Here is a 12,629-nt window from a genome sequence, read left to right on the forward strand (position 1 = left end):
AGCAGGCCTGTGGGGGTGGCGGCAGCAGAGCCGCGTAGGGCAGGCTGGCTCGGGGCTGGGGTGGGAGGTACCGTTCGGAATGATTGCCCCAGAGTCCCTGCCTCCCTCTTGCTGATGGGTGGAGAGTCACCCCCTGATCTCTCGGGGCTGGACCCGCGGGGGCTGGGAGCCCCCAGGGGCTGAGCGGCCAGGGCTGAGGTTCACGGGGTGTCATTTGGGCCCCAGGCACAGCTCAGTCCCTGTGGACGAACTCCTCAGCCCCCTTCTCACTGCCTGGCCTGGTGAGAAGTTGAGCCATTTCTGCTGGCCAGGTGCCACAGGGCAGCCCCAGTGTGTCTGATGAACGGGCCACTTAAACCCCTGCAGGCACGTCCGGCCCCTTTGGCCACACTAATCCCTCCACGAGCAGTCACAGGGCAGGGTGGCCCAGGGAAGGAATGTGGCCTGTGGGCCCAGCCTCCTGAGTGACAGCCTCCTAGGGGCGCACCCAAGAGGGCAGGGCTGCAGTGAGTCTGACTGGCTGTGGTGTGGACAGGCAGAGTGCAGGGGAGGCCAGGCCTGAACCGCTGCGGGCCCTTAAGGCAGGCCCAGCCCTCTAAGGGCAGCATTCTCTGAAGGACACAGGACAGCCCTGCCCGGGAGCCTGCTAAGGACCCGGGAACTGGGCAGCGGGGCAGGGTTCCAGGTTGTGCTCCTGGCCTATGGCTGACCGCTGTGTTGCCTGGGGCAGGGGATCTGTGTCCTTGGCCCCCACCTTCCTTCCTAAAATGATTGTATGTGACTTGGGCTCAGAAGGTTCCTTCATACGCAGATGTTCTCCTGTCATTTACTAAGCCCCCTGCATTAGAGAACCAGGGAGGGCCCCAGGATCTTCTCCTGGCACCTAGATAGCCAGGTACTCACACAGTGAGGGGCAAGACAGGGATACCCCCACCCCCACCCCGGCCCCTTGGACTCTTTGTCTCCTTCTTCTTCTCTGGGGTGATGAGACAAGTGAGATGATGGCCCCGGGTTCCTGCAGATAGGTAGTCGGGCTGGAATTGTACTCTTGTCATCACCATTATTGTGGAGTCGCCTCCCTAGAGCCTGCAGGGGAGGCTCCCTGGAGGAGGCGGCATGGCTTGTGTCCTGGGCTGACTTCTTTGCCCCGTGGTCAGATTAACTAAGTGGCAAGAGGTCGGGGTGGGGGGGGGCAGCCGGGGGCTCTGGGTGGGCAGGAGGGGGGCCCTGGCACCTCTTGGGCTTGGCCAAGCTGCCGGCTCCCATCTGCAGAGGGGCGGCCCACCCTTCATGAGTTGGCGGGGAGACCTCAGAACTGAGGAGTGCGTGTCCCCAAACATCTTGTTCACAGCAGATGGCAGCCGCGACTCCGTTTCTCCCTGCAGTGCCGGTTGCATTTCCCTTCCCTTTGCTCACCCCGCCTGTTAACTTTGGTGTCTGCTCTCCAAGTTGGGGAGGCAGCCCGCAAGTCCCCGGAGCCGCCTATGACTGTGGGTGCTCAGATCACGGACAGTCTCCACAGGAGAGGAGATCATAAGTCCGCATTGGCTTGTCAGGGAAGCCAGGCTTGCCCTATTTCACGTGTGCTGAGTCCCTTTGGCCCAGTGGGCAGCAGCAGGATCTCAGAGGAGAGAGGGAGCGGGCTGGGGGTCTGGCCTGACGTCTCGGGCAGCTGCTGAGCACCGGGCCCTGAGCCAGGTGCCGAGGACACAGGCGGAGGGTGCAGTCCTGCCCTCCAGGAGCTCCCAGCATAGTGAGGACCCAGGGTGCTCACAGGAGCAATGCAGGGACATGGATCAGGTCTGCTCTGGGCGTTGTAGGCTTCTGGAGGCTTCACAGAGGCTGTGGTGTTTGGGCTAAGCCCTGAAAGGCTGAGGAGTTCCCAGGCAAGCAGTATTAGAAAGGGGATTCTGTGCAAAGGCACAGGGGCATGACGAGCTCTGAGCCCGCAGAATGCTTGGCTGTGGCAAAAGGCCGAGCAGAGGAAGGGTGAGCTGCCTCCTCAGCAGGGGCTATTCAGCCCCAGGGTGGGGTCTGCAAGGGGAAACCACTCTCCCCCAGCTGCTTGTTGGGTGGGGAGCCCTGTACGGGGAGCAGGGGTGGTGCAGGGACTCTGGGACCTGGCTTGCGGCCGTGCTGAGTGGGGGCCTGTGGGAGCAGCTGCATCCTGCTGGAGCAGCCGCCCCTGGACAAGTCTGCCTTGGAGGCTGAGGCCAGGGGATCACAGAGTGGCTGAGTGGGTATGCCCTTGGAGGCTGAGCTGCCCCGGCTTCCAGAGTGCCGCCCCCTGTTCTGGGACCTGCCCTGGCTCTACCCTACATCCGCGGGGCTCTGGACACAACCTCCCTGTGTTGAGACCCTCATCTGTGCCAAACTGCGCTCGACACGTTTCCCACATGGGCCTGTCCCATTTGCCCTTCCCGAGGGCAGCTCGGGCAGGCGCTGCTGGGCCGAGTCCCCCAGCCAGGCTGTGGCCAAGCAGAGGCTCCAGGCCCAGGCCAGTCTGACCCTCCCCAGCACACGTCCTTCTGGGTGATGGTCCCTGTCCCCTAGAGAAGGCTCACGGTACTTGGGGATTGGCGGCCAAGCGTGATAAGCCCGGTTTCCTGCGGACTTGTGCCCTGCCTGTTGGCCTCTGCTGCCACCTCCCCTCCCCTCACACTCAGGTTTCTCCCCGGGGGCCTGAGCAGCCGGTGGGGGCCATCCCGTTGGGCTGCAGGCCTGGCAGAGCGGGGGCCTGCGGTGTTTGCTTTGCCCAGCCCTGCACCTGCTGTGTCAGTTACACCTGGCTCCCTGTTTGTCCCTGGCTTTGCCCTCCAGGAGGATGGGGTGGAGTGAGGCTGGGTGAGAGTGGCAGGCAGGTGGTCCGCCACTTCTGGGCTCCCAGCTTTTCTGCCTGACCCAGGAGGGCTGCCCTCTCTGTAGGAGTCGCGCCCTCTGGGCCCGCTACTGCCCCAGCCAGGCCTGGCCTCGCCCGCGCGGAGCGTGTGACTTGGCCGGGCCAGGCCTGGCGTGCCTGGCGTGCCAGGACGGCAGTGGCAGCTGGACAGGCAGCAAGGAGCAGAAGAGGTCCCCAGAGCCCTTATGTGGGGCACTGGCCTCAGAGTGTGGGGGCGAGGGGTGGCGTCAATGGGACTTTTGTGTGCCTCGGGCAGGAACACGGGGCCCAGGCCAGGAGTATCCTGCACAGGCCATCTGCCCCCCTTCCTTCCTGGAGCTGCTCCTGCTCATCGGTCCCCACCCTTCCTCCCCGGGAGGAGAGCTTGCCTGGACTCAGCCAATCCCTGCCCTGCCCTGCCCTTTACCCCTTCTCGGATGAATCAGCCCCAGAAACTTGACCATTTCTTCCTGGGCCCTGGCCTGCCTCTCTGCCTGCCCTCTTGACAGCAGGCTTCCAGCATTGTGTCTCGGCTCTGACTGAGCTTTCTGCTCTGTGGGCAGTCACTGCCCACGGGACATGCTGCTGCCTCCTTGAGGCCACGGGCCTGATCCTTGCGGCCGATGGGAATAGATTAGGTAGATTGAGGCAGGGGGTGTCTGGCATCCCAGGGAAGAGGCCCTTTCTTTACTGCAGCTGGGGCCCCAGGGAGAGACTGGCCTTAGCTGGGTAGGAGGCTAGCACCTCCCTCCCGGCAGTCCTGCCTGCAGCCAGCCTACAGAGGGGCTCTGATCCTGCAGGGGTGCGGAACCTCGGCCTGCCATGGGGCACCTGCTTTGTGCAGTGACATTTAGCAGACCCACTGCTCTGGCCCATGGTCTCCCCACCACTTGACACCCGTTAGATGAGGGGCGCGGACAAGCAGGCTGTCACCAAGAGGCTGCGCGGCCCCCTCCATGGGCAAAAAGCTCCGTAAACAGAGAGCGGCCCAGAGCGTGTCATCTCTCAGGCTTGGGGACAGCCTTCCCAGGTGGGCACAGCTTGCTGGCTAGAGGTTGCCTGGTCACTCCCATCCTGGCCCTTGGGGAGCTGGCCGAGTGCGTGTGGCTCCCAGCTGTGGGGAGCCCAGGGCCTTTTACGGCCACCTCTAAGCTGGGGAGGATGACCGACGCGGAGCAAGGGCTGTGACTTGTTTAAGTCACCGTAGCCCCCAGGCCCTGCATAGCCTTCCCTTCAGCAGGTCAGGGGTGGTGCTGCCCCAGGATGGACAGTCCTCATACACCACATGCTGTTCCTGCGACAACAGTAACAACCCCTGAAGTGTGTCATGCCGCGCACCTGACTGTCGCTCCTCCTGGCAACTCTGTGGGTCCCGTACCTGGCGACCCCGTTCCCGGGGAAGGAAACCCCGTCTGTGTCGTACTTGACCCCACATCGCTTAGACATCACTGATCCCCCTTTCACAGGAACCGGGGTCCAAGGGGTGGCGACTTGCCCACATGTACTCATGGTTGGGCCCAGGACCAAGCCTGGGTTCTCAGACACCAGGCTCCATGCTTGTCCCACTCTGGCCCTTGCAGTAAATCGAAGTGTTAATAAACGAGCACATTGATACATAATTAATCCCACCTTGGATCCCTCTGTTCTTTTCTCTCTGGGGAGCTCTGAGCACTTCCCAGACGTGATCTCATGCATCCTCCCGAGGCCTAGAAGAGGTGGAAGGAGGTTCTGGGCAGAGGGGGGTGGCTGAGCTTGCCCAGGGGGCCATGGGTCAAGAAACCAGCCCCCTCACCATCCAGGCTGCCCCTGCCTCTGGTCCTTCTGGGGTTGTGCCTGCGTGAGCCAGGAGAGAATCTGGCATAAGGTCCCTGGGGGCAGGGATGTAGAGGCGCAGGGCTCTGTCTTTAAGCCCATTGCCGAGGCTTTTCCTAGAGTTTTCCTTCCAGGAAGCTCCCGCTACGTCCTGTTTGCTCTCACACTCCGAAGAAGTGGGCAGAGAGCAGACAAGGGTCATAGGGAGGGAAGCAGGATGAGGACCTCTAGGGCAGGCCCTTTACCAAGCCATCTGCTCCCCTGGTGGCCCGGGAGGCAGCCCCACTCTTCTCTGCGTTGTCTGGAGAGGAACCCAGGCGGAGAGACTTCCTGTGGTCGCTCGGTCACGGGCAAGTCAGCAACTGGTTAGGGTTTGCACTTCGTTCTGGCTGACCTCCCAGGCTGGTACGCTGAAACCGCTGGGCTATAGTGTGGCCGTTCTGGCCTGTCTCCCTCCCGGGGCGCCGTGAGGGGCTCCAGTACGTCTGAGTCTTCCGAGGAGCTGCATTCCCAAGCCAGAGGTGGGAACTAAACAGGCAAGTCCTGGGGAGAGTGGAAATGCCCTTGTCACTCACCTTGTTTTTGGATGAAGATGCTGAGGCTCTTAGAGGGAAGCCAGAGCCCCCCTTTCCTTCTGGCTGACAGCAGGCAGTCTGGTTCCTCGGCTGTAGGCCACAAGGGTCCCACGGGGAAGTCTGGTGCTGGGAGAGGGCTTGGGCACCCGTGGAGGTGCCACCTTCCTCCCCGCCGTGTGCTGTGAGGAATTGGGCACCATACAGAGGGGCAGACCCTGGTCATTGCTCTGCTGCGCTCTCTGTGTCCCCTGAGGATACCACCCAACACCCCCTTCTTGCCACAGTTTTCTGCATCCGCAAAGTGAAGATGGTACCTTTCTACCCTGTCTCACCCGCGGTGTGGTCATTGGCTGCCAGGGAGGCCCGGGCCCACCTGCTGCTGCTGGAGGGCCGTTCGGGATGGAGCTTGAGTCCGGCAGACGGGTCCAGTGGATGGGGTGGAGCGGGCCTGGGGCTGGAAGGCAGGAGCCCTGGGTTCCGGCCTGGGCTCTTCTCAGCTCCTCCTCTTCCAGCAGCAGGGACTCGGGGTGGGGGGGTCCTGCCTCCTGCAGGTCCCCTGCCCTGGGAGCCACACCTGTGGTGGGGGCAGGTAGTAAAGAGGCTGACAGACTGTAAGCCCGAGAGTGCTGGATGCTGGTGAGTGTCCAGAGCAAAATGCAGGAGGTGATAGAGAGGGGCAGGGATGGACACACCTTAGCCGGGGCAGAGGAACGAGGTTGGAGCTAAGAACTGAGTGACAGGGGGCGCCTGGGTGGCTCAGTGGATTAAGCCGCTGCCTTTGGCTAAGGTCATGATCTCAGTGTCCTGGGATCGAGCCCCGCATCGGGCTCTTTGCTCAGCGGGAGCCTGCTTCTCTCTCTCTCTCTCTCTGCCTGACTCTCTGCCTACTTGTGATTTCTCTCTCTGTCAAATAAATAAATAAAATCTTTAAAAAAAAAAAAACAAAAAAAGAACTGAGTGACAGGACAGAGCCAGCCACACAGACATGGCAGGGGGCAGGGGGGACGTCCAGGCAAGGAGAGGCCCGAGGGCCTGGTTGTTGAGACATGGCGCACTTGGCTGTGCAAGGGACAGAGAGAAGGCCCGATCGCGGGGGGTGATCTGCAAAGGCGGCCTAGGAAGAGGGGAGGGCCGGCAGGCCCGCGGGAGAATCCGTCTTCATTTCCTAAGTGGGGAGACTGGAAATGGTGGCGGTTATCCTCTCTCCGAGCCTCTGTTTCCCCTCTTTATGTGGGGTTGGCATCAGCTCTGCCATGGTCCCCACCTGGGTGAAGGCCCCTCTCCCCGTGGTCGTGTTTGTGGTCAGGGATTGGTGGCAGGAGGAGTAAGGAGTTGAAGGTTTCGGGGGAAATGCCTCCAAACTCTAGCTCAGTACCTGCCCCCTGAGCAGTGGGAGCAGAGCTAACGACCCCCCTTTGAGCAGGTGCGGGCTGGCGGGCACCTGGGCCTGGCGCCCACCTGGGGTTAGACCAGGCTGAACTGGAAGTCCAGGAGAGGACGTAGATGTTGGGGTGGGGAGGGCTGCCCCAGGCCCGAGTTCGCAGGGTGCTGCTCCGGAGTCCGGGAAAGCCAGAGGGCCATCCATCCTTCCCTGTGTGCAGGCCGAGAGGGGCCCCCCGGAGTCAGGGTCACCTGGTGTTTGTCCGGTTACACGGACCATCTGGCTGGGGCGTCCCTGACGGCACCCTCTCCCTTGCTGCCCCGTCCCATCTGTCACCACTGCCTGCTGGACCTCAGTGCAGGTCCCCACCTCTCTCCAGCCCCACGCCTGCTATGGCCCGTGGTTGCCTGCTGTTCTCTAAATGCAGCTCAGACCCACTGGGCCCACTGGCCTGTCCACCTCGGGCCTCCTTTTTGCTTCTGTCCCATTCATCTGGTCTCTGCTTCGTCCTTCCAGGTCCTCCTGCACGGGCCCTCGTGCTGAGGGGCGTCCCCTGGGTCGCTCTCCCCTTGTGGCCTCTTCCCTCTGGCTTGTCCTGCAGACCTCAGCCCCTGCTCCCAATTCTTAAGGCAGCTGGTCCTCGCCTCCTCACTCAGGCTCTGACGGGTCGCCCCCTAGGAGCACGCGTCATGGAATTTTCCCGGCTGTATATAAAGATTAGCTTCAGGTCTTTATTTTTTCTCTGGCCCATGGGCTCGGAGAAGCCTGGCCGCACGTCAGCCCCGCCGTGTGGCAGGTACCCCGACGACTCGCGGGGTGGGTGGGGACCGGCCGCACGCACGCATTTCGTTTTAACGAGCTGTCCCCTGTGTTCGCGCTGCCCGGAGCCCACCCCGGAGCTCCTCCTGCTCTTCCTCTTCCATCCTCCCAGCCCCAAGCCAGGGAGCCTGGAACCAAACCCTGGCCGTGTGGGAGGGTTGGGGGTCCTCCTAGCCGCTGGACCCCGGGGCCACCTCCTGTCCTATGCTCCTGGGGTGGGCAAGCCAGGGGCTTGGGGCCTGGGCCTGCCAGGGGTCTGTCACGGAGAAGAGGGCTCGCTCATGCCAGCGGCTGGAAGAACGAACAAGGGCCACACTCTAGTAAAGCACTACGAGGGCGACTCCATGAGGCTTCCAGTGTGACGAGAAGTCGGAAACCAAGTGGAGTCTCGGCGTCACCGTGGGACCAAGGAAGTGGGGGAGGGGCCCCAGGGTCAGGTGATTTGGGAACCTTCTCTCCTGAGCTTGAGGCCAGAGGTGGGTGGCCTTGGGGCTGAGTCGGCAGCCTGGGGTGCCGCATCTCCTTTGCCGGCCGGCCGAGACTTCGGTCTGCTGGGACCTCGTGTCCTACACTTGCCATAACATGGTAGAAATGCCGGCCATGGGAGGCTCGGGCCTGGAAGCCACAGCTGTCTCCCTCAGTGTTGGGGCTTTCCTGTTCCTGGCCAGGGCCCCGCTTCGTGTCGGCCGGCTCCCAGGCTGCAAGGATTTTCTAGTCAGACAGGCTTCGTCTAACTGGCAGGGAGGGGTGCCCGGGAGGCCCCAGAGCCCACGATTCTAGGTCATCTCCTGCAACATCCAGAGGCAGGAATGATATTTATAGCAGCCCATGGCCACCAAGGGTGGGGAAGTCAGCTGGAGCTGGGAGGCGGGCCACCCCCTTCGGTCCCCTAGCTCTCCCTGGGTCCCTCACTGCCCACCCCCCACGCCGGAGCCTTTCTGGGACGAGCAGTGAAGGGCTGGGCCTCCTGTGAGCACAGACACGGCCACCCTGCATCCCCAAGCCCTGGAGGAGATGCGGTGCCACTTTCTGCCCGGCAGGAGCCCCGGCCTCTGCCCGTCTGGCCAGGACCTTGTCGGTCTCCACGGTCCCAGGGGGGCCTCCTGTTAGCACTCAGCGCCTGGCCCTGCTCTTCTCTCTCTGTGCTGTCAGCTCCTTGTTGAGAAGTCCATCCTTGGAGCCCCCAGCGGCTTTGCTGACCTTCCTGGAGCCAGCAGGGGTCAGTGAAAGGCCTGCCTCATCTCTCCCGGTAGCAGGCAGTTCAGGGGGCGGTATCCACCTGCCCCACGCTGGCTGGGAAGAGGCTCTCCGGATGCCCATTACCTCCCTGCTGTGTCCTTGTGAAGCAGGCTAGAAGGGCGGCGGTCCCAGCCCGGGGTCCCCAGCACTGTGCCGGGCACACAGCCCCAGCTTCCCCTCCTGCCACGCCCAGGGAGCAGGCCAGGAAGCAGAGGCCACCGAAGTGACAGTGTGACAGCGTTCAGGCCCCAGGCCCTGAGGGTGAGTCCTCTGGGAAAGAAAGTGACGCCAAACTCTGGAGTCCTGGGTCAAGCCAGCCAGGTCCCTGCTCTCTTGGAGCCTTTACCTACCCACGTACAAAGTGGGTCCTCTGGTCCTGCCCAGGGGTGAGCAGACAGAAGAAGGCTGATGCTTCTCAGCTGCCTGATGCGGTCACCCCCGTAGTGGGGGCCTGGGCTCCTCTCCCAGGCTTTCCTCATTTCCAGACTGTTGCCTGCAGCTTCCAGGCCCATCCCCCCCAGGCCAGGGGAGAGGCAGGGGCTGCTGTGGTTTCTCCCAGGGAGCCCCGGCATGAAGGAGAAGGTGCAGCAGACAAGACCAGGAGCCCATAGGAATGGGGGCCCAGGCTCCCCCAGCCCTGTCGTGGGCTGATCAAGCAGGGCAAGGGCCCTGAGCTTGCCTAGGGAGGGGCCCCTGAACTGAGGGGGGCCAGCTGGAGGGGAGGAAACCTCTGGACTTGCTCTGTTCCCAGCGGATGAGAGACAGAGTCAGGAGCAGGAAATGGGCTTGTCCGATGGGCAGAGACGGGTGGGGACAGGGGTTGGAGGGGGTGGGGGGGCGGTTGGTGGAGCTTTACAGCCAGTGGTGGCAGCTTTAATCTTATTTAAAGGGCATTTCAGAGCCATAAGATGCTTTTGAGGAGGGGGTTGATTTCATTAAAACTGTTAACTGTAGCTAATGCCAGCAAGCACCTCCTCTGGGACAGCCCCTGCTCTCAGCACTGCCCAGCTGTGTCCTCACAGCAGCCCTGGGGAGGCACTGTGAGCACCGTCCCCGTTCACAAAGGAGGAATCAGAGGCTTCTGTAGTTGATTTGTCCTGGCAAGTGGTCCCTGAAGGTCACAGCTCAGTGGACATCTGAGTGAGTGGAGGACAAAAGCACGTCTCGCCCTTCCCTCCATCCAGGGGCAGAGGACCTTCTGAGCCCCTGCCCCTTCCTGGAGGCCCCAGAGGTAGCTGGGGCTTGGGTCCAGCTCTGTCATGGCATGGGAGCAGTGAGGGGTGTCTGCCAGGGAGCCAGTCAGCTGCAGGTCCCAGTCAGAGCCCCTGCCGCCGTGTTTCCTGTGACCCCCTTTTGCTCTCAGGGCTCAGGCCAGGCGGACTCTCGTTTGGGCTCCTGCCTGGAGCCCCAAGACCCTCTCCTTGGCGTTCTACATCCCAACCAGGTAGAATTCCAAAAGTCAAGGCCAGAGAGGACCTGAGAGGTCATCCTGTCCATTGCCTCTTGAATGTTTTTAAGCACCGAGACTGTTTTGTTCCAATAAAATGTTACGGGGAACCCCCACATGTAAAGCAGCTGACATCAACTCCGACTGACACAGCACGTCAGCCCCAGGAAGCCCCAGCCCTGCCTGTTTGGCCACTTCCCCTTATCTGGGGGTCCCTGAGGGTTTCCAGAGCCCCACTTGGAATAGTATGGACATCCCTTCATTGGACACAGGAGTGGAGGGCCCCCTAGGGGCGGGGCCCAGGCCTGGGCCTCTATGCTGTTGAAAGCCTCCCCACCCCATCCCTGCCATCCAGGTTCTTTGGGGCAGAAGACGTTGGCTCTTGCTGTCACATACGGGAACCCTGCAGATATCCTCCCCCGGGAAGGAGCTAGTATTACATTGTCACTCGATGCCTTCCTGCTTCCTTGATGCCCAGGGAATGGTAGAAGTGAAACCCAATCGCCCAGATGGCTGTCCTGTGCCCTAGATGGCCATGCCACCCACAGAGGTGGCCCCGCCGTGGACCCATGGCCCGTGCAGACTCTGGGAGGCCTTGCCCCTAGCGCAGCCCCGACCGCAAGACCCAGCCCACAGCCTGAGGAGGCACAACAGGACGGTGCCACTTGGGGTTCGCTGGGCGTGGGGCAAGCTGTCGGGCTGGGTGTGGCCCACTGAGCAGTCTTATTAGCAGCCTCACAGGGAACCTCTAATGAATTAGAAGGTGCTAATTCCTCTCAGAGGTGTTGCCAGCACCCGGGACAGGGAATCTCCTCTCTGTGAAGCTCTGAGAAGCCAGACCCGGGCATTGCGCTGAACTGTCTGGTAGAGGGTACGGTGGGGGGCGGGGGGCTCCCAGCAAGGGGCTTTCACGCAGGCTCTGTGGGAGACCAGACAGGGAGGGGCAGGGGGTGGCCGAGTGGGATGCTGCACTGAGCAGGGGGCCATGAAGAGTGGGCCTCTGCCCCTTGGGGTGTCCTGAGTTTGAGCAGTGGGACGTCCTGAAACCGCAGAGCTGCAGGGAGTTCTAGCAAGAGCACACAAGCACATCCTTGGCTCAGCCCCGTGGTACAAGCTGATGGGATGGTGAGTCCCACCTCCCAGGCTCGTTTCCGGTTAAAGGAGGCGGGACCAGGGAAGCCTCAGGGGGAGCAGGTGGAGGTCGCAGGAGAGGGAGGCCAGGGCAACACGGAGGCTGGCAAGGGTGAGGGAGATGTGGGTCAGCCTGGGAGCCAGGGATAGAGCTGGGCCCCCTCTGTTTAGGGGGGTCGTCTTAGATGGCAGAGAAATTAGCACCCCTGCCCCACCTCAAGGGGCAGGGGCTCAGTGCAGGGAGGAAAAGGTCTGAGCACTCAGGAGACATGATGGATAGAGGACACGATGGCAACTGGCGCTGTCTAGGAGCGAGTGCTTTGTGTGTACTCCGTCACTTCCCCCTTGCGACCCGCTCCGACGCAGGCCACCTGCACCAGCCCGCTCTGCAGATGGGAAGTCTGAGGCTCAGAGAAGTGACAGTCACAGACACCTGGAATTAGGATTCACTGCAGGGCTGGAGGGAAGGCAGCTGTGGGCTCCTTGGGGGACCATCCCCCTCCAGGTCCGAGCACTGGAGGGAGGGAGGGCTCCAGGGAAGCCGGGAAAAGGCCTGTTCCAGCATGCGGGAGGACCAGGGGCAGTCGGGAAAGGCCTCCCACTGGGTGGAAACAAGCCTGGGGCCCAAGCCTGCCAGCCTGAGCCATCCCCCACCCCAGACACCCCAGTTCCCAGGAGGAACTGGCCCGGGGCTTGGAGACAGCCAGGCAGCGCCATCAGAAGGTGCAACCTGGGCCCCTCCAGGGTACCTTTGTGCCAGGCATAAGAATGAGTGTGGAACAAGGGCCCTTTCCTAATTTCAGTAAAATAAATAGCCTGAAGAAGAACTGAGAAACAGAACCTGGCCTGGCCAGAACCTGGAGGACCCCTTTCACTACTGGAAACGGGCCCTTTGGGCCCTGGCTTCACCTCTGGGAAGGAGGAGCAGGGGGAGGGCCATGGGGTGAGAGGAGGGCCCGGGCCCTCCCTCCTCATTCCTCAGCAGCTAGTTCCCTCCCTGAGCAACTAGCAGGAGACCAAAGGCCCCAGTTGATTCCCAGGGAGCCGGCTGGTGTCAGTGACAGGGCCGGTGGCAGATGGCAAGTCCTGTTTGTTGCAGAAGAGCAGAAAATAATTAGCGTCAGGATGAGAGCTGGAGCCTCTGTGATAAATGGAGCCCTGAGGGGGCTCCTCAAGAGGCCTGGGAGCACAGCCTGCGGCTTCCTGGCCTGGCTCGGCCGCTTCCTGAGTGAAGTTGGGCAAGTTGCTTAACTTCTCTGGGCCTGGGCTCCCTCATCCGTAAAATGGGGTAACATGAGCACTTACCTCATGGGCGTGTTAGAAAGATGACTTTAAAGGAGGCAGTAT

The 12,629-nt window shown here is 62.0% G+C and overlaps 1 protein-coding gene across 2 annotated transcripts in view; it reads left to right on the forward strand.

The window, feature by feature from the left end:
* DAGLA (diacylglycerol lipase alpha) overlaps positions 1–12,629 on the forward strand; it is a 61,743-nt gene that overhangs the window by 15,716 nt on the left and 33,398 nt on the right. The window lies entirely within an intron of this gene.

This window comes from Mustela putorius, unplaced genomic scaffold (genome assembly GCF_011764305.1).
Source record: "Mustela putorius furo isolate JIRA1106 unplaced genomic scaffold, ASM1176430v1.1 tig00000127_pilon_pilon_pilon, whole genome shotgun sequence".
Taxonomy (NCBI): Eukaryota; Metazoa; Chordata; class Mammalia; order Carnivora; family Mustelidae; genus Mustela; species Mustela putorius.